At 39.6% G+C, this 23,576-nt stretch overlaps 1 protein-coding gene across 7 annotated transcripts in view; it reads left to right on the top strand.

Moving 5' to 3' along the window:
* CCDC85A (coiled-coil domain containing 85A) overlaps positions 1-23,576 on the top strand; it is a 184,987-nt gene that overhangs the window by 77,785 nt on the left and 83,626 nt on the right. Inside the window, exon 3 of one of the 7 annotated variants that reach the window (XR_009152905.1) lies at positions 5,495-5,571. The exons of the other annotated variants lie outside the window; for them this stretch is intronic. The gene's annotated coding sequence lies outside the window, so the exon portion shown is untranslated. The remainder of the gene's footprint in view (positions 1-5,494; positions 5,572-23,576) is intronic. 7 annotated transcript variants of the gene reach the window in all.

Here is a 23,576-nt window from a genome sequence, read left to right as displayed (position 1 = left end):
AAGAGTACTGGGCCTAAAACAGAGCCTTGGGGTACTCCACTGCATACTTCCCTCCATGTGGATGTAGTTCCGTTGAGGACTACACGTTGAGTGCGGTTGGTCAGCCAGTTACGAATCCATCTGGTGGTGGTGCTGTCTAACCCACATTTTTCTACTTTATCTAGTAGTAGGTTATGGTCTACTTTATCAAATGCTTTACTGAAGTCCAAGTAAATTATATCGACAGCATTCCTCTGGTCTACTAATTTTGTCATTTTGTCAAAGAATGCGATAAGATTAGTCTGGCATGATCTGTTTTTGACAAACCCATGTTGGCTTTTGGTTATTACTTTGTTTGCTTCTAGGTGTTCGGTGATTCGTTGCTTGATTATCTTTTCCAGAATCTTCCCCGGTATTGAGGTCAGACTGATAGGTCTGTAGTTTCCTGGATCTGTTTTTTTTCCTTTTTTGAAGATGGGAACTACATCAGCTCTTTTCCAGTCCTCTGGCAGCTCCCCTGTGCTCCAGGATTTCATGGGTTGTGTTTGACTTTGGGGGGCTGGGGTGGTTGTGGCCAGGGTGGGCATGGCCATCTTGATGTCACTTGGGTTGAGGACACCTGTGGCGGTCTGAGTGCTCTGCTAGCAAAAACGGGCTCCCAAGCTCTATTTTTGGCTGCGACAGCCTCCTGCAGCCCTCTGTCAGCAAAAATGGAGCTCAGGAGGGCTGCACAAAGTCCTTGTGGGCTCCATTTTCAGCTGTGATGGCCTCCTGCCACCCTCTGCCAGTGAAAATGGAAGTGGAAGCCCTCTCAAGCTCCATTTTTTTTTGTTTACATTTATACCCCGCCTTTCTCCGAAGACTCAGGGCAGCTTACAATGTATAAGGCAATAGTCTCATTCTATTTGTATATTTTTTTACAAAGTCAACTTATTGCCCCCCCAACAATCTGGGTCCTCATTTTACCTACCTTATAAAGGGTGGAAGGCTGAGTCAACCTTGGGCCGGGCTCGAACCTGCAGTAATTGCAGGCTCTGTGTTCTAATAACAGGGTTCTCTACTGCCTGAGCTATCCCGGCAAAGGCACCATGGGCCGGTCGTTCACTGTTTCCAGGGCGGCCCCCTGGGCCAGATCAAAGCACCTGGTGGGCCGGATCCAACCCCCGGGCATTGAGTTTAATACCCTTGTTCTAGGGAGTCAGGTGGATGATTGGGAAAGGCAGAGACAGTAGAATTTCTCAATTCTATTTTTCTTTCACCCTTCTTCATGATGGGAAACTGTTCTAATGGACTGAGGTAATTTGGTAAGGATAGCATGATGCTAAAATAGTAGAAGACAAGGAGACTGTACAGTTGTTCAATTTCTACTTTGCTTCAATCCTCAATCCAGCAAAACAGTTGATAAAAGCAGGGAGTGGCAAACCAAGATAAGTAAAAGGAGAGGTGAAAAGCACCTGGTTATCATGAATGAGTTAAAGTCCAGTTACATCCAGAACTCCTGAAAGAGCAAAATAACTTTTTGTTCCAAAGATTTTTTACAAATTATCTATTGAAATGGATTTTCTGCTGCTCTGACCTTGTACTTTTTTTACTTTCTCCTTGTTTGCAATATTGTAATTTTGTTATATTTCTCCCTCTCTCCTTCCCTCCCTGTGTGTGTGTGTGTGTGTGTGTGTGTTGTGTCTATAATTTTTTTTTATTATTTATTTTGTCACAACAGTATACACAAACAAATGTCATAGATAAAACAGAATATATATATATATATATATATATATATATATATATATATATATATATATATATATATATATATATATATATAGGTCTTTGGTTGTTCGGGTTTTCTCCCGTGTAAAATTGGAAGTGTCTTGGCGACGCTTCGACAAGTCTCATTCGTCATCTTCAGGCTTCAGCTTCGTGCTTCTGGGAGCAATGTGTGATCGCAGCTGTTTCTTCCTTTTAACTGCTAGTGGGGTTTGAACTGATTGGGTGGGAGCTTGGCTGTGCTCTGATTGGCTGGGGTTTTTCTGTGCTCTGATTGGCTGGGGGTGTGTCCTGTGTTGGTGGGGGCTTGGTTGTGCTCAGTCTAATCTGTGCTGCAGGGGGATTTGAGCTGGTGAGCTGCACTGCTGCTGTTTGGCTTCGTGTTCGTGGTCGTGCTACATCTTCGTAGTGGGTGTCAGTCTGCTGCATGTATGGATTGGAGAGGTTTGAAGTGGCTAATGTTGCAGCTGCGGTCTGGCTTCTGGTCCTTGGTCGTGCTTCCTGATCAGTGTGGGTTTGGGTGTGCTTTCTGGGTGGATGTGTGGTGGTGACATCCTGTGTGGACCTCGTGAGTGTGGGTCTGGTGTCATTCCTCGTGTTAGGGACACGTTTGTCAATAAGGGCAGGTTTCCAAATGGCTGGTAGGCGGGAGGTATCATCTCGTTTGTTCATGCTGTGTGGGCGTTTTTCTATCTCGATGGCTTCTCTGATTATTCTGTTGTTAAAGTGTTCAGTTTTGGCGATAGTTCTGGTCTTTTTAAAGTCAATATCGTGTCCTGTGACTTTAAAGTGTTGGACCAGGGAAGAAGTTGGTTCCTCTTTTTTGAATGAGTTCTTGTGTTCTTCAATGCGTGCAGTAGCAGTGCAGCTCACCAGCTCAAATCCCCCTGCAGCACAGATTAGACTGAGCACAACCAAGCCCCCACCAACACAGGACACACCCCCAGCCAATCAGAGCACAGAAAAACCCCCAGCCAATCAGAGCACAGCCAAGCTCCCACCCAATCAGTTCAAACCCCCACTAGCAGTTAAAAGGAAGAAATAGCTGCGATCACACATTGCTCCCAGAAGCACGAAGCTGAAGCCTGAAGATGACGAATGAGACTTCGTCGAAACGTCGCCAAGACACTTCCAATTTTACACGGGAGAAAACCCGAACAACCAAAGACCTATATACAAACACCCGTGAAAACCTCAGAAAACATATATATATATATATATATATATATATATAAAATTAAAATTATGCATCAACTATAGTAATTGGATATAATGAAGGGAACAATAAGACAGGAACGGCAGGCACATCTGTCCTCTTATGCACGTCCTTATAGTCCTTTCAGGAATGGGGTGAGGTCAATAGTAGACAGTTTTTGGTTGAAGATTTTGGGATTTTGAGTAGAGACTATGGAGTCAGGTAATGAGTTCCAAGCATTAACAACTCTGTTGTTCTAACAAGTCGTATATTCTGCAATCAAGTTTGAAGCGATTGACATTTAGCTTGAATCTATTTTTTGCTCTTTTAATATTGCAATTGAAGCTGAAGTAGTCTTTTATAGGAAGGATATTGCAATAGATGATTTTGTGTGTTAAACATACAAAATCATCATACAGGTCATATCGAAGTCGACGGAGTTGTAAGTTTTCTAATTTTAGGATTTCAAATCTGTCGGTATAAGGTATTTTGTTGTTTATAAATAAATTCTTTTATTCATGGTTTTTCAAGTGGCATTTCAGGATCAACCTATTTGTTGAAAAACTCTGCTAGCCTAACATGTAACTTCCTGTTATTGCAAATGATTTGGGATTTGTTTTAAGGAACACAACTGTCACAACAACTAATGCTGTCCCCCAGTGCTGTCCCCAAGATCTTCGTTGTGGGAGAAGGTTACAGAAGAAGTAACACAAGTTATTTTTCAGGGGAGCTTGTTCACAAGTTAACATTTAATTGAGGAATTCTTAGTATTCAGAGTATTTCTGGGATTTTGTGGAACATGAAAATCACTACAATCAGCTCTTTTGAAGCTTTTCTGAAGTTAAATATTCTTCCATTCCTTGTACCCCCAGAACATCAATTGTGTTTATAGAAAAGCAAGTCTATTATGCATAGATATTTTCTTGTACTCTTGTCATAAATGTGAGTTTGTATGCATGTTAAACAGTTGCTATTAAAACATGCCATTAATTTTGAATGCCATTTAGTATCTTTGTAATGAAGTGAGATCATAGGCATACTTCTTGTGCCCTTATCATTAAGCTGCTCTTTCTTAATCTTCAAAAGGATATTGAAAAAGCTGTTTGACCAAGTTCCAATCATTGAAGGCCTGGCAGAAGAGATTAACCTGCAGTAGAATGTACAATGCAGAAAATTTAGATGTCTGACCCTGTTTACTCAGAATTGTATGAATGTTAACTTATGAAGGTATAAAGTATTATTGGAATGAACAATCTAATTGAACAGTATAATGCACATTTGCTTGTGTAAAGAATAAATTCACATATTATTACTGTTCCCTTCACAGTATCTCTGTATGTGTTACACTGAAAATTCTTCATGCAACAAGTTTGAAGTCAGTGTAATTGAAGTGTTAATTATTCATGATTGAATCATGATTAAAATGTTTAGAAAATAGTTTGATTAGGAGTTCTAAATTTAGGATTCAGATGTCAATGGAACAGTCTAATGGTCATTTGCAAATGAAATTGGAATTGTGAGGAGTTCTAGTTAGAATCTATAGAGAGAATTTTTGAAAGAAGAGCATAGAACCTGACCAGTCTTTCTCATCTGAGAGCATTATTGTTGGTCAAATGATTAATTGTGAGTGGGTGATATAGCCCTTTTGAGACATGAATTGTATAGAGATAGATTGCATTGTGATTAATATGACTGCATAGCTTATACATTTTTAAACTTGTTAATATTGTTTCCATGTATTTTTTCATTAAGCTCTGAGAAGAGAGCCAATTTGCTATAGTGGTTAAGGCATCAAGCTTGAAACTGGGAGACAATGGGTTCAAGTGTCACCTTAGGCAAAAAAGGCAAGTTGGGTGACTTTGGGGCAATCTCAGCCTTAAGAAGGTGATAACCCATATCTGAAAACTTGCCAAGAAAAATGCAGGGACTTGTCCAGGCAGTTGCCAGGAGTCAACACTGATTTGAAGACATCTCAAAGAGTATCTCATGTGACTGTCTTCAAGGTAAAAATGCTAAATGAATAAAGGGTTTTATTTGGAGAATTTGATATGTATGTATGTAAGGTGTGTGTCCCTGGATTTTGCTTTTTGCAGGGGACAGAAGAAATATATTGTTAGAAGATTCATAACTGTATTTAATTGTAGCAATGGGAGAATTGTAGCAATGGGAGAATGGGGTGTGCATAAGAGCACAAGCGTGCCTACCATTCCTGTCCTATTGTTTCCTTTCGTTATATCCAATTAATATAGTTATTACATACTCATACTTATATATATGCTTATATATTGTATAATTATTTCATGCTTATGCTTATATATACTGTGACTAAATAAATAAATAAATAAATAAAAACTTGCTAGCAACTTCCTCTTTGTGGCTGCTATTAATATATTGTAGAATGACGTAGCTTTGTTGTAAGATTATTCCAGATGAAATATTGTGGTTAGTGGGGGATTCCATCATAATCTAATTTGAGAGCATTTTGACTGGGTGCTGTTTTTCCCTACCAATAATATTTTAACCTCCATATTATTTTTTCTGCACTCTATCCAGACCACTGAGCCTCATCCTAATTATTTTCATCTGAGCCCTATCCTGAATATTGAAGTTCTTGATGACTTCAAAGAGTGGTAATTTTCTAAATACTTGTTTGCCTCTACAGTGTCTGTGGCTTATATATTATGAGCTTAATTTATGTTATTCTTTTACGTAGTATTTTAATACACATTGCTTCTGTTGAGATGTTTAAATCATAGTAATTTGTTTTAATGTCATGGGCTATAGCAGCGATGGCAAACCTTTTTGCTATTGTGTGGCAAAAGCGGGGGAAGCGCGGAGGGTCGCGTGCACACGTGTCCACAACCATAATGTATTGCCCCCCCCACCCCCCACATGCGATCCCCGAGCTGCCCCGTCCCCCTGCACATTTGCACACGACCCCCCCATGCCCCTGTTTTGGGCCTAGCAGACCTCCCTAAAACCTTAGAAAGTCCATTTCTGGACTTTTGGAAGGCCTGTTTTTTGCTCTCCCCAGGCTCCAGAGGCTTTCCTGGAGCCTGGGGAGGGTGAAAACTGCCTTCCCTGGCCCTCCAGAAGCTGGAAACTGCCTGTTTCCGGACTTCTGGAAGGCCCATTTTCCGCACCGCCAGAGCCTGCACGCGAACCCTGTACTTACCTAGCATCCAAAATGGGCCGTGTGGAGACTCCTGGGAGGGAAGGGGCAGCGTGGGCAGTGTCAGCCAAAAATCAGCTGGCTGGTGGGGCCACAGATGCGTGGTGGGGGCAACGGCTCATGTGCCCACAGAGATGGCTCTGTGTGTCACCTGTGGCATGTGTGCCATAGGTTCGCCATCACGGTGCTATAGTGAGTTAAAAATTGAATGAAAATGATTTTGTTAATGAGGAGCTGATTCTTTAAAGGGAGTGGCAGTTTTTGTACATGGCTATAATTTTTATATCTATGGTGTGCTAAAGAAAAATGGAGAATGGAGACTATTTCATTATTGATGTATTCACAATGTAGAAACGCTTTGGGCATGTGTGATGGATATGTTAAAATATTTTTTTGAAACCTGATTTTTGAATCTATTTTTCTATACTACCATATTGATCGTTAATTTTTGCACTTCACCAAATGTTTCAATTCAGTTTTTGGCTGAATTGCCAAAATATACAAAATGCATATGAAATTTATATTATATAGCAAAAATATACAAAACTCTACAATTTATAGATGCGCATAAGATCTGTATTTTACTACCACATTTTAAATATGCAAATTGATGAGAAAACAGCTGGAATTGACTGATGATTAATACGAATAAACTGACACGGCTCACATAGAACAACATGGTCCCTAATCACAGTAAAATGTATCTTTTTGATTTTATGTTTTTAAGGAAGTGTATCTGTCTTTCAGCTTATTGTATTTGTAGTCTTCTGTTCTTCAGAGAAGCTCAAAATGATTTTTCTGGGCTTGACTCATTTTATTCCTGCAATCATATAGGGTTGGGCTGGAATCAACTTAGTCTGGGTCACTTATGGACCTTTCTGCTTGAGTAGGTAATCTCCAGTAGCCTTTAAAGCTCCTGATGCACCTTAGGATAAAGCCATCATAATTCTGCAGACACTTTTTCTTGCTCCCTTTCTGCTTCTTCTGTAAGTGACAGCAATGCCAAGTCTTCCCAACAACAAACAAGAGTGGGTGGAAGTGTCAAGGAACAGGGATCAGTCTGAAAACGCTGGGACTGCTGTATGTCTTGCCCTTTTCACTATCCATGTCACTTTACACAGTAGGGATTTGGTGCTCAGGATGCCCTAAATCAGCAGTCCCCACCATTTTTGGCTGTGTGCTGTATGGAGGGGGGATGGGATGGGTTTCTATGGTGAACCCAATCCCACACATGTACAAACGAAGCTTTGTGCACTCGCCTGCCTCTTGCACGGCCCAGTTCTCAACAGGCTGCGGATCAGGACCAGTCCGCGGCCTGGGGAGTTGGGGACCCCTGCCCTAAATGACAATTGACATCAATTGTAGTGACATTGGATTTGAGAATCAACATTTATATTTTTGAGGAGAGATATTCTTGATTTGAACAGTCAGGCATATGGCACAGCAACTGCTTTTTTCTGCTTTTGGTTCCAAGTCCTAGGTACAATAAAAGGTGTCTAAGGATTATTTATTTCAAGATTTTAAGAAACTGTATAAAACAGAGCTGAGAGGAATTCCTAAGTGTTTTGCTGAGAACTGTTTCCCCAAATGAGTAATTTGTAGGAGTTGCTTCATATGTCATTGTGGGCAGGGTAGAAGCAAAGGCAAAGCCAAGACCTGTTTTATTACTGACTCTTTCTCCTTTTTTAGTGTCTCCTTTGTCCTCCTCACTCTTTTGCTAAAGGTATAAGCTAAATGGGGGCAGTAAGCTTTTGAGAGGTGACATGGGTTGACAGCTCCAGCCTTAGATAGTGATACACCTTAATAAAATTTGCCATTCCAAGTCACAAGATGGAATCAAGGAAGTAGAATGGCTTTAATCTAACAAGATACCATTATTTTTAATTGAAATTAAATCTTTAAATAAATATTTAAAAGATTATTATTACTTTATTTTTATTCTTCATGTGTTTGGTGCTATTCTAATGTACCTAATACAGTTAGCATGCTATAACTGAAGAAGGAGATTTATTCAAGTAGGCATTAGCCCATGGATACAATTTCCAGATGTCAATTTTAGCATAAGATTGCTTCTCTTATCTAAAAAACATCATAAGGCTTTGCCTTGGGTCAGTTGTTTTTAAAGTGGGGTTGATTTCTGTCCTCTTCCCAGTATTCTGTTGTCACTCTTTTTGATAACTCATAGTTGGTCTGGAGATATTCCTTGTGGTGTATCAGAAGGGGAATATTTTGTCCTTTGTGCGCTTAGGATAACGTTGGGTCTTGGACTGGGGCACACTGAAGAGGCTACTGTTGCAGTCAGAAGGTGAAGGCAGGATAAAGGAAGATGGTTGTGTCCCAATTAGAATACCTGCAGCCAATTAATTTGTAGTGGTCAACTGTAGCTGTAATGGATAGACAAGAAAAGGGGAACGGCATAAAGAATGATGTGTGCGAGAGAGAAGTGGGAAAAGATAGAAGTAGTTAAGACTTTTGGTGGTTGGATATAGAAGCAGTAGTGGGTTGCCCCTGGTTCGGACTGGTTCTATAGAACCGGTAGTAAAACTGGAGGAAGGCTCCGCCCACTGACCTGAACATCATCAAAAGTGATCTGCACATGTGCGCAGGCACGATGTGAACTGGTAGTGAAGGTAAGTAGAACGCACCCCTGTATAGGAGATATTATTTAATTAGTATAGCAAGGCCTGTGAAGTTATAAAGGAAAAGGAGCATTGGCATAGAAGGGAATGAGAGTTTAGCCATTCAGTGGCTAGATGTATTAATGTCTTTATGGAACAGCCTAAAATTGAAAGTTAAGAACGCAATATGCATCAACCATTGAGGCATTCTCATATTCAATAATGTTTAGAAAGGAATAAATTGTTAGATATAGTGAATGAAAAGGGTGAACTAAAAACTATGCAAGAATTAGAAACACAAGGTATAAAAATGAATTGGTTTTCTTATTTGCAAATACACTCCAGATATGATAAAGATTCCGAAACAGAAGGTTTTCGTAATAATTTCACTAATTTAGATAAAATTCTAGCAGGTACACATGATAATTTAATTAGAAAACTATATGGATATTTATTAGAGGTTAAATTAGAAGAAGAACAAGTTAAAGAGACAATTATTGCTTGGGGGAAAAACTTGGGCATGGGATTGACTTAGAGGTATGTCAAAAATTGTGGACGCAAAATTATAAAATGACAATCTCTACTGCGTATAAAGAGAATTTATATAAGATGTTTTACAGATGACACCTACCCCCGACAAGAATAGCCAGAATGTTCAAGAATAAATCCGAAAAATTTTGGAAATATCACCAGATACCTGGTTCATATTACCATATTTGGTGGACATGCGTGGAAGCAAAAAGATACTGGACTAAAATCCACACATGATTGGAAAAAATGATAAAAAAGCATACAGACTTTAAACCAGAAGTTTTTTTATTGAGGATTATACCTGAAATTTATAATAGAGAATTGAGATATTTGATTGTGAGTGTAGTAACAGCAGCTAGGTTTGTGTTTGTTAAGAATTGGAAATGTGAGAAATTACCATCACAAAATGAAATTATTAAGAAAATAATGGAATGTGCAGAAATGAGTAAATTGACATTTGAAATTAGAGAACAGGAAGAGAAACAATATTATAAGATACGGGATTTATTTTATCAATGGCTAGAAGGGAAAATATATTAAAAAAGATTTGAGAGAGGTTTTTATAAGGAAAGATTTGCTGAATGACACAACTGATTTAAGACGATGGAATGACTGATGTAATAAGATAGAATATTAATTTAGAATAATTTATATGAAATGAGAGAATGACATATTAATAGTTAATTAAAGGATCAATTGATTAAAATATTTGGATACATATTAGATTGACAAAATGTAAGATTAGACAAATTAATAATACGTATATGTTGAAATTGCACAAAAGATTTGTAATCAACCTACCGACACAGTGTATTTGGATTGAAGATGTTTTTATGTTTGTTTGTATTAAAAAATTAAAAAAAATAAAAAAAGAACGCAATATGCAGCAGTGATAATATATGATCTTTTTAAAATAGTTTGTAGAATTTACTGATTACAGAGTCATATTTTAGTTTTTGTGGCTGTTCCCTTTTTGTATCCAAATCTCCTAATCATCTTTCATCTATTAAGCTAAAACCAAACAGTTCTTAATCAAGATCCACCAGTCATGAGGATGTTGTATTTCTTCCATAACAAAGCAGCAAATCAAAGTTAGGGTTTCGGTTGGGTAGAGAGGATTGTTTGCCAATTTTATGGATTGTAATGAGTTCTCTCCTCTGATGAGGAGGCTTCAAGCCTTAGCATGTGTGCTGGAAAGTAGTTGTATCCACTTGGCACAAGGCTGGCATTATGTCACTAACCTCATCATGGCACAAAAGATTACATGCGTTTGTGGAAGCAATTGTGCTCTATATTTTAAAATCCCATTCCAGAATCCTATAGAATAGAGACAATTTAATCTTTTGTTTTATTTTTGGAGAGGGATTTATTAATTCTGCCCATTCAGCTAGTTATTTAGAATAAAAATTGACATAGGAAATGATTGAGCAAACATTCAGTGTATTCTGTTTATCAAAAGTGCCCCTTAATTGCTCTAATATCTTCTGGCGAGGACTGCATTTCCCATTCTCAGAAAATGATTTAAATGCCAGGAATCCCTTGACCAATCATTCAGGGAAGTAACATAGTCTGTTCAGAGTTACTTTTGCTACATAGAAAAATGTGCAGTCATCTTTACAGATTTGCATGACGAAAAAGCAGAATAAAACACAAGATTTCAAAATAATGAATGGCCCCTCCCTATAGACTGTATTCTGGCATTTCTAGTCCCTGAACAAATGTAAGTCTATTTCAGCCACAGCCTGAAAAGCAATTTACTGCAGCTCAGAAAACAGATTGCAGCTTTTCATCCATTAAAAAGGATGCTTCTTTGAAGATTATCAAGAAATGAACTTAATAATCTTTTGGAAACAGGAGGTTGTGATGCTTCCTTAAATAATTTGTAATACATGGCAGGACAAAAAGGGAACCTGGGGCAAAAGGTTAAACTCATCTTGATTTACTGCTAATCTCTCATCTTGTCTAAATGGTAATTTAGAAACGCAGAAAGAAAACAGGCGCAATCCTGGTCAGTCAGGCCATTTGCAAGGAGGCAACCTTGCCCATCATGAAGGACCACATTGGCATTGCCCATTTAATCCTGCCCTAAGAGACGGGAGTTGCTGGAAGGACATGTTTGGTTCATTGTTCTGTGTTCCTATTTTGTGTATCCAAGTCTCAATACAACTCCTGTTTCAGAATTTGGATTGACACTGGGCTGTGTTTTGGGTTTTGTGCCTTGAAGTTGCCAAGAACTCTTCTATCGCTCCAGTCTTGCTGAGTGGAGCAGCCGAACATGAATGTTGTGTGGACTTCCTTGGAATTGCAGGGCGGGGGGTTTGAATAAAGTCCATTGTCTCACTGTGGGGTGTGTATGTGTATGTGTGTGTGTGTGTGTGTGTGTGTGTGTGTGTGTGTGTGTGTGAGCTAGGCAGCACAGTCCTGTCCATTGTCATAGACTGGAATGGCCTGAATGCAGAATGCAAACGGATATTTTGGGAGGCTCCAAATATTAGCAACAATAACATGAGTAACACCAACAATGAGAAGGATTTCTACCTTTCTAATCTATAAGATTTGGTTTTTGGGCAGTAATTCAGAAATTGCTTTTTGTGTAAAACTTTGGCTACTAAAAACGAATTCTTGGGTTGGACAAGTACTGAGAAGTAATCTGTTCTTTATTTTTTTTAAAAATATAACACAAAAGTGATAATTTTATGATTTGGCTGTTCACAAAACTATTTATAAAAATATTAGCAATTCTATCAGTTTAACTGTAATGTTTTATGGTGTCATGAGACAACAATAAGCAAGTTGTTCTATGTGACCCATGCTACCATGTTGTTCTATGTGACCCATGCCATATTAATTCATATTAATCATCAGTCAATTCTATCAGTTTTCTCATCAATTTGCATAATTAAAATTCAGTAGTAAAATATAGATCTTATGCACACATATAAATTGTACAGTTTTGTATATTTTTGCTACATAATATAAATTTCATATGCATTTTGTATATGTTGGCTCTTAAAAAGGCAAAACAAACATTGACACATAAAAATTTCAGGTCTATATGGGATAATGGGGGTGTATGAACTGCAAGTTGTCATTAATTCAGATTACATTTTTTAAAATTTGAATTTATATCTCGCCCTTCTCCGAAGACTCAGGGCGGCTTACATTGTATTAAGCAATAGTCTTCATCCATTTGTATATTATATACAAAGTCAGCTTTTATTGACAACTTTGAACTACATCGGGGTGAAATGCTCCCGGTTCAGACAAACCGATAGCGATGGCGGCCGTTGGTTTGGAGAACCGGTAGCTATAGCGGTGTGATGCTCCACCCACCGGCCCAGTTGTCATTACTTCCTGGTTTTAACCAGGAAGTAACTGTTTTTTACCCTCTGCGCATGCGTGGTGTGTGTACTTCCGAATCGGTTGGGAAGGTAAGTAGATTTCACCCCTGAACTACATGTGACTACTTCTTCCTGTGGCCTCCCTAACCCTAGAGCCTTGCCTCTTTATCTTTTCCATCCAAGAGATTAGTTGTGAACTAAATCCAAGGTAACTACAGAACACCAGTAGTGTGAATGAAAAAAATAAAATATGAACCTCATTCTCTTCTTCCCACAAGAATGCTAATTGAAATCATTACTTTTCTACTGTACATTGCCATTCTCTGTTGTGGTCAGTAGTAGGTTTTATTTCTCTATTAGGAAAGTATTTCTCTACTATTAATAATGGTGAAGAAACAATGATCAGATTTGCAGTGGAGAGACAAATGCATGTGGTAGGTATACATGGAGAATATGTGACCCTACCATTAGTTTGTCTTGCATGTGCTGCTTCCAGAATTCTCTGCGGATCTTCTCAGCTCCTTTTAGCCCATTTCTGCCTAAAAGTCAGGCTTGGCATTTGCTACCCTGAGCTCTGAACATGAAGATCAGTTGTAGAGAAGAAATAATATTTTAAGATGAGTACTTTCTTATCTCTAAGTAGTACACATTCTTAAAGTTTATTATTAGCATAATACATCAGAGATATTGTTGCTTAGGAACCAGAAACCCCAAATCTCCTTGAATGCATGGAATCACTTCACCTCTTTTTTAGAGTATAGCTTTATGGTGTGCTCAATATCCATGTTTTTAAATTACAGAGTTAGCTTAGTGCAATGCTTATGAACATAAATTATGCAATTTGCTTACATCAGATGTGATAGCAACTGATTTAGTTGGTTTAAAAAGGAGTAGACAAATTCATGAAGGATAAGAACATCAGTGATTACCAAGCTTGATAGTTATATTTTATTTCCAGAATCAAAGGCAGCATATTTTCAACACCATTTACTGGAGAGAACAGTAGAAAGAGAGCTGTCATCTTTAGATGCTCATGTGTTTCTGTGGAGCATCTAACTAATTACTGCACCACAAAATGTTGGATTATGTAAACTCCCAGCCTAATTCTTGTGTTCTTAGGAGTTCCATCCAAACTAAACGCTTATAGTTTAAGTATCAGTTAATATTTCAATAAGGATTGCTGGTGGATTGAATCTACACACACACACACACACACACACACACACACACACACATTATAAAGATAACAATAGAAATAGCACTTAGACGTATACCGCTTCACAGTGCTTTACAGCCTCTCTAAGCAGTTTACAGAGTCAGCACATTGCCCCCAACAATCTGGGTCCTCATTTTACCGACCTCAGAAGGATGGAAGGCTGAGTCAACCTTGAGCTGGTGAGAATTGAATTGCCAAACTGCAGTCTGCCGGCAGTCAGCAGAAGTTGCCTGCAGTACAACATTCTAACCACTGCACCACCACCATGACTTATATGATTGGATGATAGAACTTAAAAACTTTAATGCTGGTTTGCAGCTGTGGAAGCTTTTAGCTACATTACTTGGATGAACTAGTAGCAATGATTCTTTCCTCCATCAGCAACACATGGATTTGGAAGAGATTTTGATTTATTTTAAGCTCAGAAAACAAAATCTGCAACAGTGCAAGGGGTTGCAGTCCGTTGAATAAATGATTCAGTTCAATTTGCAATGATAAAGTGTTTCTTCATGCCTGAAATGGATTGCCTTGGTTTAGCAATCTGAAGATGCATCAATATATATGTAAGTGCAGACAACTGGTAGTTATAAGTAGACAACATTTTTAATACATTGGGTAATTCAGGGATGGTGAATTGGTGCCTCTAAGCTCTGAAATTTGATTTTCAGCTTCTTCAATAAGGATGTGAGACAGCAGCGGCAGACTAGAATGGAGTTCCGAGTACAGATTTACATTTGGCCCGGAAGTTAGTGGTTGTTCTGAGTCCAATCATTATGTCTCAGATGAAAATGGATAAAATAGAAAGAAAATCATATATAGAAATCGATGAAAAAGTGGAGCAAATATAATTAAGTGAGGATTTTCCTCACAACTAACTATCAGTCAGTCAGTTAGGGGAAAATGTCCACTTAATTAAGAAACCAAATTGTTTGAAGATAAATGAAATAAAGTATTCTTTAATGACATATACAGCTACCTTTGATTTGGCAAAGGAATTCATAAGAACCCCAAAACACACAAGATTACTTATTATATACCTTTTGGAAATAATACATAGGACTTAGTAAAGCATGAATATAGAGTTTGATAACAAGGAGCGACCTTATTATAGACTTACTGCACACTTCTACTTTCTGCATTTCTAAAGAGACTCCAAGAGACTTATCTTTTTACCCATAGCAGCATTTTCTAGCATAAGCAGTGTCCTTTATTGTATCCATGTATTGACTCTTTTCACGTCCTGGAAAAAACTTCAACTTGCCTGGTTTATGTAATAGGCACTAAGAATTGAAGTAGTGGAGGAAGAAACTTATTTGTAAGTTAGATTTTGCCAATGTGGTACCAAGGGATGATCAACTCCTCCCTCGTTGTTTTCCTTTTTTTCAAGTAAGCTGTATTTATCTGAGCCATATTTGAAAATTCAAACTCTCAGTCTATGGACATTCTTATTATTTCTCTTGTTTAATTAACAATTAAACTAATTAATTAATTAAAATAATTAATTTAATTAATTAATTAATTATCACCAAGCTGGCAGGAATAGCCAACACTCCAGAAGATAGGCTCAAGTTACAGAAGGATCTTGACAGACTTGAACATTGGGCGCTATCTAACAAAATGAAATTCAACAGTGAAAAAAGTAAGGTTCTACATTTAGGCAAAAAAACCAAAATGCACCGGTACCGTATATGTGGTAACTTGCTCAATAGTAGTACCTGTGAGAGGGATCTCAGAGTCCTAGTGGACAACCATTTAGATATAAGCCAGCAGTGTGCAGCAGCTGCCAAAAAAGCCAACACAGTTCTGGGCTACATAAACAGAGGGATAGAATCAAGATCACGTGAAGTGTTAGTGCCACTTTATAATGCCTTGGTAAGGCCACACTTGGAATACTGTATTCAGTTTTGGTCTCCTTGATGTAAAAAAGATGCGGAGACTCTAGAAAGAGTGCAGAGAAGAGCAACAAAGAAGATTAGGGGACTGGAGGCTAGAACATATGAAGAACGGTTGCAGGAACTGGGTATGTCTAGTTTAATAAAAAAAAGGACTAGGGGAGACATGATAGCAGTGTTCCAATATCTCGGGTTGCCACAAAGAAGAGGGAGTCAGGCTGTTCTCCAAAGCACCTGAGGGTAGAACAAGAAGCAATGGGTGGAAACTGATCAAAGAAAGAAGCAACTTAGAACTAAGGAGAAATTTCCTGACAGTTAGAACAATTAATAAGTGGAACGACTTGCCTGCAGAAGTTGTGAATGCTCCAACACTGGAAATTTTTAAGAAAATGTTGGATAACCATCTGTCCGAGATATGGTGTAGGGTTTCCTGCCAGGGCAGGGGATTGGACTAGAAGGCCTCCAAGGTCCCTTCCAACTCTTGTTATTATTATTATTATTATTAAGAAATGGGCATTTCAGTGAGCATTGGGCAATCTGATCTTCATCCTTGGGAAAATTTTTATGATCATTGATAATGCTTGAAACTGCAAGCTACTTCAGATTTTTATTTGGTTCAGCTGAAGTGGAAGTGCTAATTTTTTATTTCAGATTTGTAACAGAAAATATGGGCCAAAATAATTGAACTCAATAATTTGATTTACTCAAATGGAAATGTTGCTGATGTTCAACCTTCTTTTAAATGGGATTCATTTAATTCACCTTCTGGGAATATTAGGACTGTACTCTCCTTTCTCAAGGAGATAGTTCAAATAATTGCAAAATTTGCACCAGTAAATTAACGGTAGCAGACATTGGGGCTGGTTTGCTGAACTAGCAGCAACCGCTGGCTGGCCATGCCCCCGAATTTGTCCACGGCCCACAGTCCTGCCATGCTTCCCTGCCTTCCATACAGCCTTCCTGGCATGCCAGTGGCCAGCTTCCGAAGGCAGGCAAGCGGAAGATCACATGGAAGGCAGGCAAGCATGGCAGGGCTGCGGGGAAGAGAGCTAGCAGCCTACTCCCTTCCCCACAGCTCTGCCATGCTTGGCTGCCTTCCACGCTGCTTTCCCGGCATCCCTGTGGCCAGCTTTCGAAGGCAGGCAAGCAGAAGGCCATGGAAGGCAGGCAAGCATGGCCAGCCTGTGGGGAATGGAGCTAGCAGCTTTCCACATGGCCTTCCACTGCCACCAGTTCTGAGAGGGGTCGCTCTTTTTCTTCCTTCTCCCGCTGCCGCTGGAGCCAAGACTGCTGCTCCGCTGCTGGGGTATGCATGGGCAGCCCCTGGAGGGTGGGCAGATGTAAGACTGACGCTGGCGGTGGGGAAGGGAGACCTGCTCTGTTCGGCTGAAGAACTACCTTGGGGCAACATGGCGAGGTTTGCTCACCTTTTGGGCCTGGTGCGCTCGGCTTCCGAGGGGCCTTTGGGCGACTGCCACCCACTTGCCTTCCCTTCTCCCTTGGGTCCTGCTGCCTGCATCCAGCCCATGATGGGGGACGTGCCGCTTCCAGGCTGGGCTGCCTGCCCTCTCGGAGCATTTTCTTCCTTCTCCCAGCAGCCACTGCTCAGACAAGGTATGTGTGTGTGTGAGAGAGAGAAAGAGAGAGAAGAAAGAGAAAGAAAGAAAGAGGAAAAGAGAGAGAGAGAAAAAAGAGAGAGAAAAGAAAGAAAGAGACAAAGAAAGAAAAAGAAAAGGAAAGATGAAGAGAGGGAGGGAGACAAAGAAAAGAAAAAGAAAGAAAGAAAGAAAGAAAAAGAGACAAAGACAAAGAAAGAAAGAAAGAAAAAGAGACAAAGAAAGACAAAGAAAGAAAGAAAGAGACAGAAAGAAAAAGGAAAAAGAAAGAAAGAGGAAGGAAGGGAGAGAGAAGGAAGAGGAAGAAACTCAAAGAGTTGGGGGGCTTCAGAAGGGTAGAATGTCCTTCAGAATGTGCAAGTCCTGGCTCTAACAGTGAGTGATGTCAAGTTGGCTACGCCTACCCGGTCACATGCCCACCAAGCCACGCTCACCAAACCATGCCCACAGAACCGTTAGCGAAAATTTTTAGATTTCACCACGTATATATGTATATATGCATGCATGTATGTAGCCTTTAAGATATATGGACTTCAACTCCCAGAATTCCCCAGCATAGCTGACAGGGAAATTCTGGGAATTGAAGTCCATACATTTTAAAGTTGCCAAGGGTTAGAAACATTGCCCTAGATTAATTAAAACAGATTTTTTGCTGTCTTCCTCCTTATCATGTGGAAATGATAGTTGGAACCATTAACTGACCAGACTTGCTGAAATTACAATATTGGTATTTCTCAGGGTTTGGTTTTCGCTTCTGGAAAATGCTGGAGCTTCCACATTCCGGGAACATCCATTTTCTGTAGTTCGATTGACATGTCTGAGTTTCTGTCCTTGAGGTACTGTTTTCCTTATAAGCAAAATCGGCCAGCTCTTGAATTAGATGTTTCCATGTTGTGATGAATCAGGAGGAACAGATTTCAGTGCCTTTTTTTAGCTGTTTACAAATTGTTCTTGCTTAAAAGTTCTGTTTGAAGTGCATTTATGTGTAGTTGTTGTATTATGTCCATACGGAGATAGTTCAAATAATTGCAAAATTTGCACCAGTAAATTAGCGGTAGCAGACATTGGGGCTGGTTTGCTGAACTAGCAGCAACCGCTGGCTGGCCATGCCCCCGAATTCGTCCACGGCCCACAGTCCTGCCATGCTTCCCTGCCTTCCATACAGCCTTCCTGGCATGCCAATGGCCAGCGTCCGAAGGCAGGCAAGCAGAAGATCACATGGAAGGCAGGCAAGCATGGCAGGGCTGCGGGGAAGAGAGCTAGCAGCCTACTCCCTTCCCCACAGCTCTGCCATGCTTGGCTGCCTTCCACGCTGCTTTCCCGGCATCCCTGTGGCCAGCTTTCGAAGACAGGCAAGCGGAAGGCCATGTGGAAGGCAGGCAAGCATGGCCAGCCTGTGGGGAATGGAGCTAGCAGCTTTCCACATGGCCTTCCACTGCCACCAGTTCTGAGAGGGGTCGCTCTTTTTCTTCCTGCTGCCGCCGCTGCCGCTGGAGCCAAGACTGCTGCTCCGCTGCTGGGATATGCATGGGCAGCCCCTGGAGGGTGGGCAGATATAAGACCGACGCTGGCGGTGGGGAAGGGAGACCTGTTCGGCTGAAGAACTACCTTGGGGCAACATGGCGAGGTTTGCTCACCTTTTGGGCCTGGTGCGCTCGGCTTCCGAGGGGCCTTTGGGCGACTGCCACCCACTTGCCTTCCCTTCTCCCTTGGGTCCTGCTGCCTGCATCCAGCACATGATGGGGGATGTGCCGCTTCCAGGCTGGGCTGCCTGCCCTCTCGGAGCATTTTCTTCCTTCTCCCAGCAGCCACTGCTCAGACAAGGTATGTGTGTGTGTGAGAGAGAGAAAGAGAGAGAAGAAAGAGAAAGAAAGAAAGAGGAAAAGAGAGAGAGATAGAAGAAAGAAAGAGAGAGAGAAAGAAAGAGGAAGAGACAAAGAAAGAAAAAGAAAAGGAAAGATGAAGGGAGGGAGGGAGACAAAGAAAGAAAAGAAAAAGAAAGAAAGAAAGAAAAAGAGACAAAGACAAAGAAAGAAAGAAAGAAAAAGAGACAAAGAAAGACAAAGACAAAGAAAGAAAGAAAGAAAGAGACAGAAAGAAAAAGGAAAAAGAAAGAAAGAGGAAGGAAGGGAGAGAGAAGGAAGAGGAAGAAACTCAAAGAGTTGGGGGGCTTCAGAAGGGTAGAATGTCCTTCAGAATGTGCAACTCCTGGCTCTAACAGTGAGTGATGTCAAGTTGGCTACGCCTACCTGGTCACATGCCACCAAGCCACGCTCACCAAACCATGCCCACAGAACCGTTAGCGAAAATTTTTAGATTTCACCACGTATGTATGTATATATGCATGCATGTATGTAGCCTTTAAGATATATGGACTTCAACTCCCAGAATTCCCCAGCAAAGCTGACAGGGGAATTCTGGGAATTGAAGTCCATACATTTTAAAGTTGCCAAGGGTTAGAAACATTGCCCTAGATTAATTAAAACAGATTTTTTGCTGTCTTCCTCCTTATCATGTGGAAATGATAGTTGGAACCATTAACTGACCAGACTTGCTGAAATTACAATATTGGTATTTCTCAGGGTTTGGTTTTCGCTTCTGGAAAATGCTGGAGCTTCCACATTCCGGGAACATCCATTTTCTGTTGTTCGATTGACATGTCTGAGTTTCTGTCCTTGAGGTACTGTTTTCCTTATAAGCAAAATCGGCCAGCTCTTGAATTAGATGTTTCCATGTTGTGATGAATCAGGAGGAACAGATTTCAGTGCCTTTTTTTAGCTGTTTACAAATTGTTCTTGCTTAAAAGTTCTGTTTGAAGTGCATTTATGTGTAGTTGTTGTATTATGTCCATACTTCTTTTTCAAATAAGACTGAATTCTTATGAGAATTTAGGCCTTCTCTCAATCTTGGAAGTTCCACAAGATTACATTTGCGTTCAAAGTTTATACAATGTACCTTAGCCATGTATTGTGAGATGCAGTGGCTTAAAAGATGCTGGAGAAGGTCTGGGCTCCTGCAGTTTGAGTCCTCACATTATGTGATGGGATGAGTTCCTGTCACTGGCCTCAGCTTCTGTCCACCTAGTAGTTCGAAAGTATGCTACATGTAAGTAGATATATAGGTACTACTTTGGACAGTTGGACCCCTGCTAGTGCTGGACCTGCCTAGATGCAATGCCTAATTGCAAAACTACATCGGTGGTGAGAGAAGGCCCCTGATGACTTCACAGTGTATAACTCATCTTTCTGGGGTAGACCTTAGATAGTGCATCAACATGAACTAAATGGACTAGCACATTTTGGCAGCCAAATAACTACTTTGTACTAATGCTGTAGTCTCCTGGCTAATTGTACCATCACCATACACCAAACAATAACCTGTACATTGGGACAAAAATTCTTTATTAAGAATACCGAGGAAAAAAAGTGCTGGCATGCGAAGACTATTTTTTTCTCACATTTTCTGCCTATATATCTTTTATTTTAGTTGCTTCTGGACAACTTCGTAAGGCAAAGCTGTTCCATTGGTTGACAGAACAGTCAACCAATGGAACAGCTTGCCTTTGGAAGTCATGGGAGTTTCATCACATGAGACTTTCAAGAAGAGACTTGAAAGACTGCCATTTGTCAGAAATGGTGTAGGGTCTCTTGCTTGGGCTGGGGATTGGACTAGATGCAGTGGTGAAATCCAATTTTTTTTTACTACTGGTTCTGTGGGTGTGGCTTGGTGGGTATGGTGTGGCTTGGTGGGCGTGGCAGGGAAAGGATATTGCAAAATCTCCATTCCCATTCCACTCTAGGGGAAGGATACTGCAAAATCCCCATTCCCTCTCCATTTCTGGAGAAGGATATTGAAAAATCTTCATTCTTACCCCACTCTGGGCCAGCTACAGATAGTATTTGCCAGTTCTCTGAACTACTCAAAATTTCTGCTACCGGTTCTCCGAACTGTTCAAAATTTCCGCTACTGGTTCTCCAGAACCTGTCAGAACCTGCTGGATTTCACCCCTGACTAGATGGCCTACGAGGTCCCTTCCAACTCTTTTCATCTGTAAAACCACATTAAAAGGACCCAAAACAGGTTTTGCTGTGATGCTATATTGTAGTAAATGGATTTCTGGGTTGAAAAAACCCCTGTCAATAACCATTGGAAGGAATGCCCATATTAACCTCAGCTTTTTTCCTATTTTCCTCCCCCTAAATCCAAAATTATCATGTCTTGCACATGATAATAAAGATAGAATTGAGGGCATTAACATTCAGAGTGAAAATTAGATTTCTTTTTTCCACACAGCTATTTTGCTGTATTAGGCAAACTTGCAGTTTCAAAGTTCTGATGAATAGTTTTGGTGATAATTGTACAATCTGAATATATGAGAGAACATATTGAGAAAAGATTGAAATGGTTGTTATTCTTGAACAAAAGATACTTGGGTACTAATTGTGTATAATCATAATGTACAGCCTTACCTTTTCCCATTTATTTAGATATTTTATGTCTATCAGCCAAGATATGTTATGTGTTGGGATTGTATTCGTGTTTTAATTCACACATAGGTTTTTTCTCCTCTTCACATCAAATATTTATATCTTCTTTCAGTATCTGGAAGCTGTTTATATGCCCTATATGCATGATAACAACATAAAATAATGGGTGATTTTCTGGCTGTCTGAAGTTATAATTTCCAGATTTTGAGCAGAATGGACAACTGATCAAATGTCATTTTGTACATTTGATTAATGATTCTTGTTAAATATCTTATACATGTATGTGATGCCTGCACTGTACCATGTGAAAACTATTGTGAAAATAATAAGATAGCAGAGTTTATTTAATCTCTTAGAACATTGTTCTCTTGGTATATTACTACTAAGTAGCACATATGTATAAAAAATGATTTGTGAAAAATCAGAAAGAAGCAGCATAATCAAATAAGAGGAATGCCCCATGTGCCTTTCTGAAAGATTATATAAACTCCCTTTGAAGTTTCTTCTTATGTCATTTAACTTTTAGATGCTTAAACTACTTTATGAAAGCCCTCCAGTTACAGTTGTTGCAGAGGTGTCTGTACCTCTGCATGAGAGTTAATTGATGTTCAGGATCTGGAAGAGTAAATCACCCAATATAATCACCCAATATAGTGTTGGGATCAATATAAGCTAATTTACATCTTGGGGCATATACATTTTCTCTAAAGTATTTTAATTAATACCAATTGTCAACTAAAATTGAACCAAACTAAACAGGTTTGACATTGGATTAGGGTATAATTGGTAATTTCATTTTCCAATCTTTTAAGATTGGTTTTAAGTTAGCAATTTATTAAATGTAGCGGGAAGCATAAACTGTCTATCATTTTTTATGTTGACAAAACTCTAACACTAGCAGAAACTTGGCAGAGTGTAAACTGTAATTCTCCTCACCACAGTTTATTTTTCAATATTAGCTTTTGCTGTCACTCTGTTTCCAGGTGGATGTTCTCTGTGAAGTTTTAATAATGGCATGAAAAAAAAATCTCATCCAGATCTCTATAAAGAGTATTTATTGGCTTGTACACATTCAGATTTCTTATTGAGATACCGCAACAAGTATTTTAACCTTTCTTCTAAGATTTAAAATTATTAAATGAAAGTAAGTTTTCTAAATGGCTTTTTAATAAGTGTCAACATACTTTTTAAATAACTGCTTTGATTATTGGAATAGACAGCAAGACAGGGGATAAATTCACTAATAAATTTAATTAAAATCCCTTTTCCACAGCATGGAATTTAGTTTGATATTTCTGCTGGCATGCCTAGTACTCAGTTCCTTATTTATTTCTGGAATGTATAGTTTGCCTCACTTTGTTATGACCGATAAACTGAGCTGGATCATGCTTGCATATGTGTGCATATGTGTGTGTGTATACACACATACGCATATATCTCTGGTGAAATCCAAATTCTTTTACCACCGGTTATGTTGGCGTGGTCTGGTGGGCATGGTATGGCTTGGTGGGTGTGGCAGGGGAAGGATATCTCCATTCCCACCCTACTCTGGGGCCAGCCAGATGTGGCATTTGCTGGTTCTCCGAACTGCTCAAAATTTCCGCTACCTGTTCTCCAGAACCTGTCAGAACCTGCTGGATTTCACCACACACACACACACACACACACACACACACACATATATAGGTTTGTTTTTTTTTATTTGCATTTATATCCCGCCCTTCTCCGAAAACTCAGGGCGGCTTACACTATGTCAAGCAAT

The sequence above is a fragment of the Ahaetulla prasina genome, chromosome 1 (genome assembly GCF_028640845.1).
Source record: "Ahaetulla prasina isolate Xishuangbanna chromosome 1, ASM2864084v1, whole genome shotgun sequence".
NCBI classification, from domain to species: Eukaryota; Metazoa; Chordata; class Lepidosauria; order Squamata; family Colubridae; genus Ahaetulla; species Ahaetulla prasina.
The sequence above is the reverse complement of the archived record's forward strand: the minus strand, read 5'-3'. Positions and strand labels throughout refer to the sequence as shown.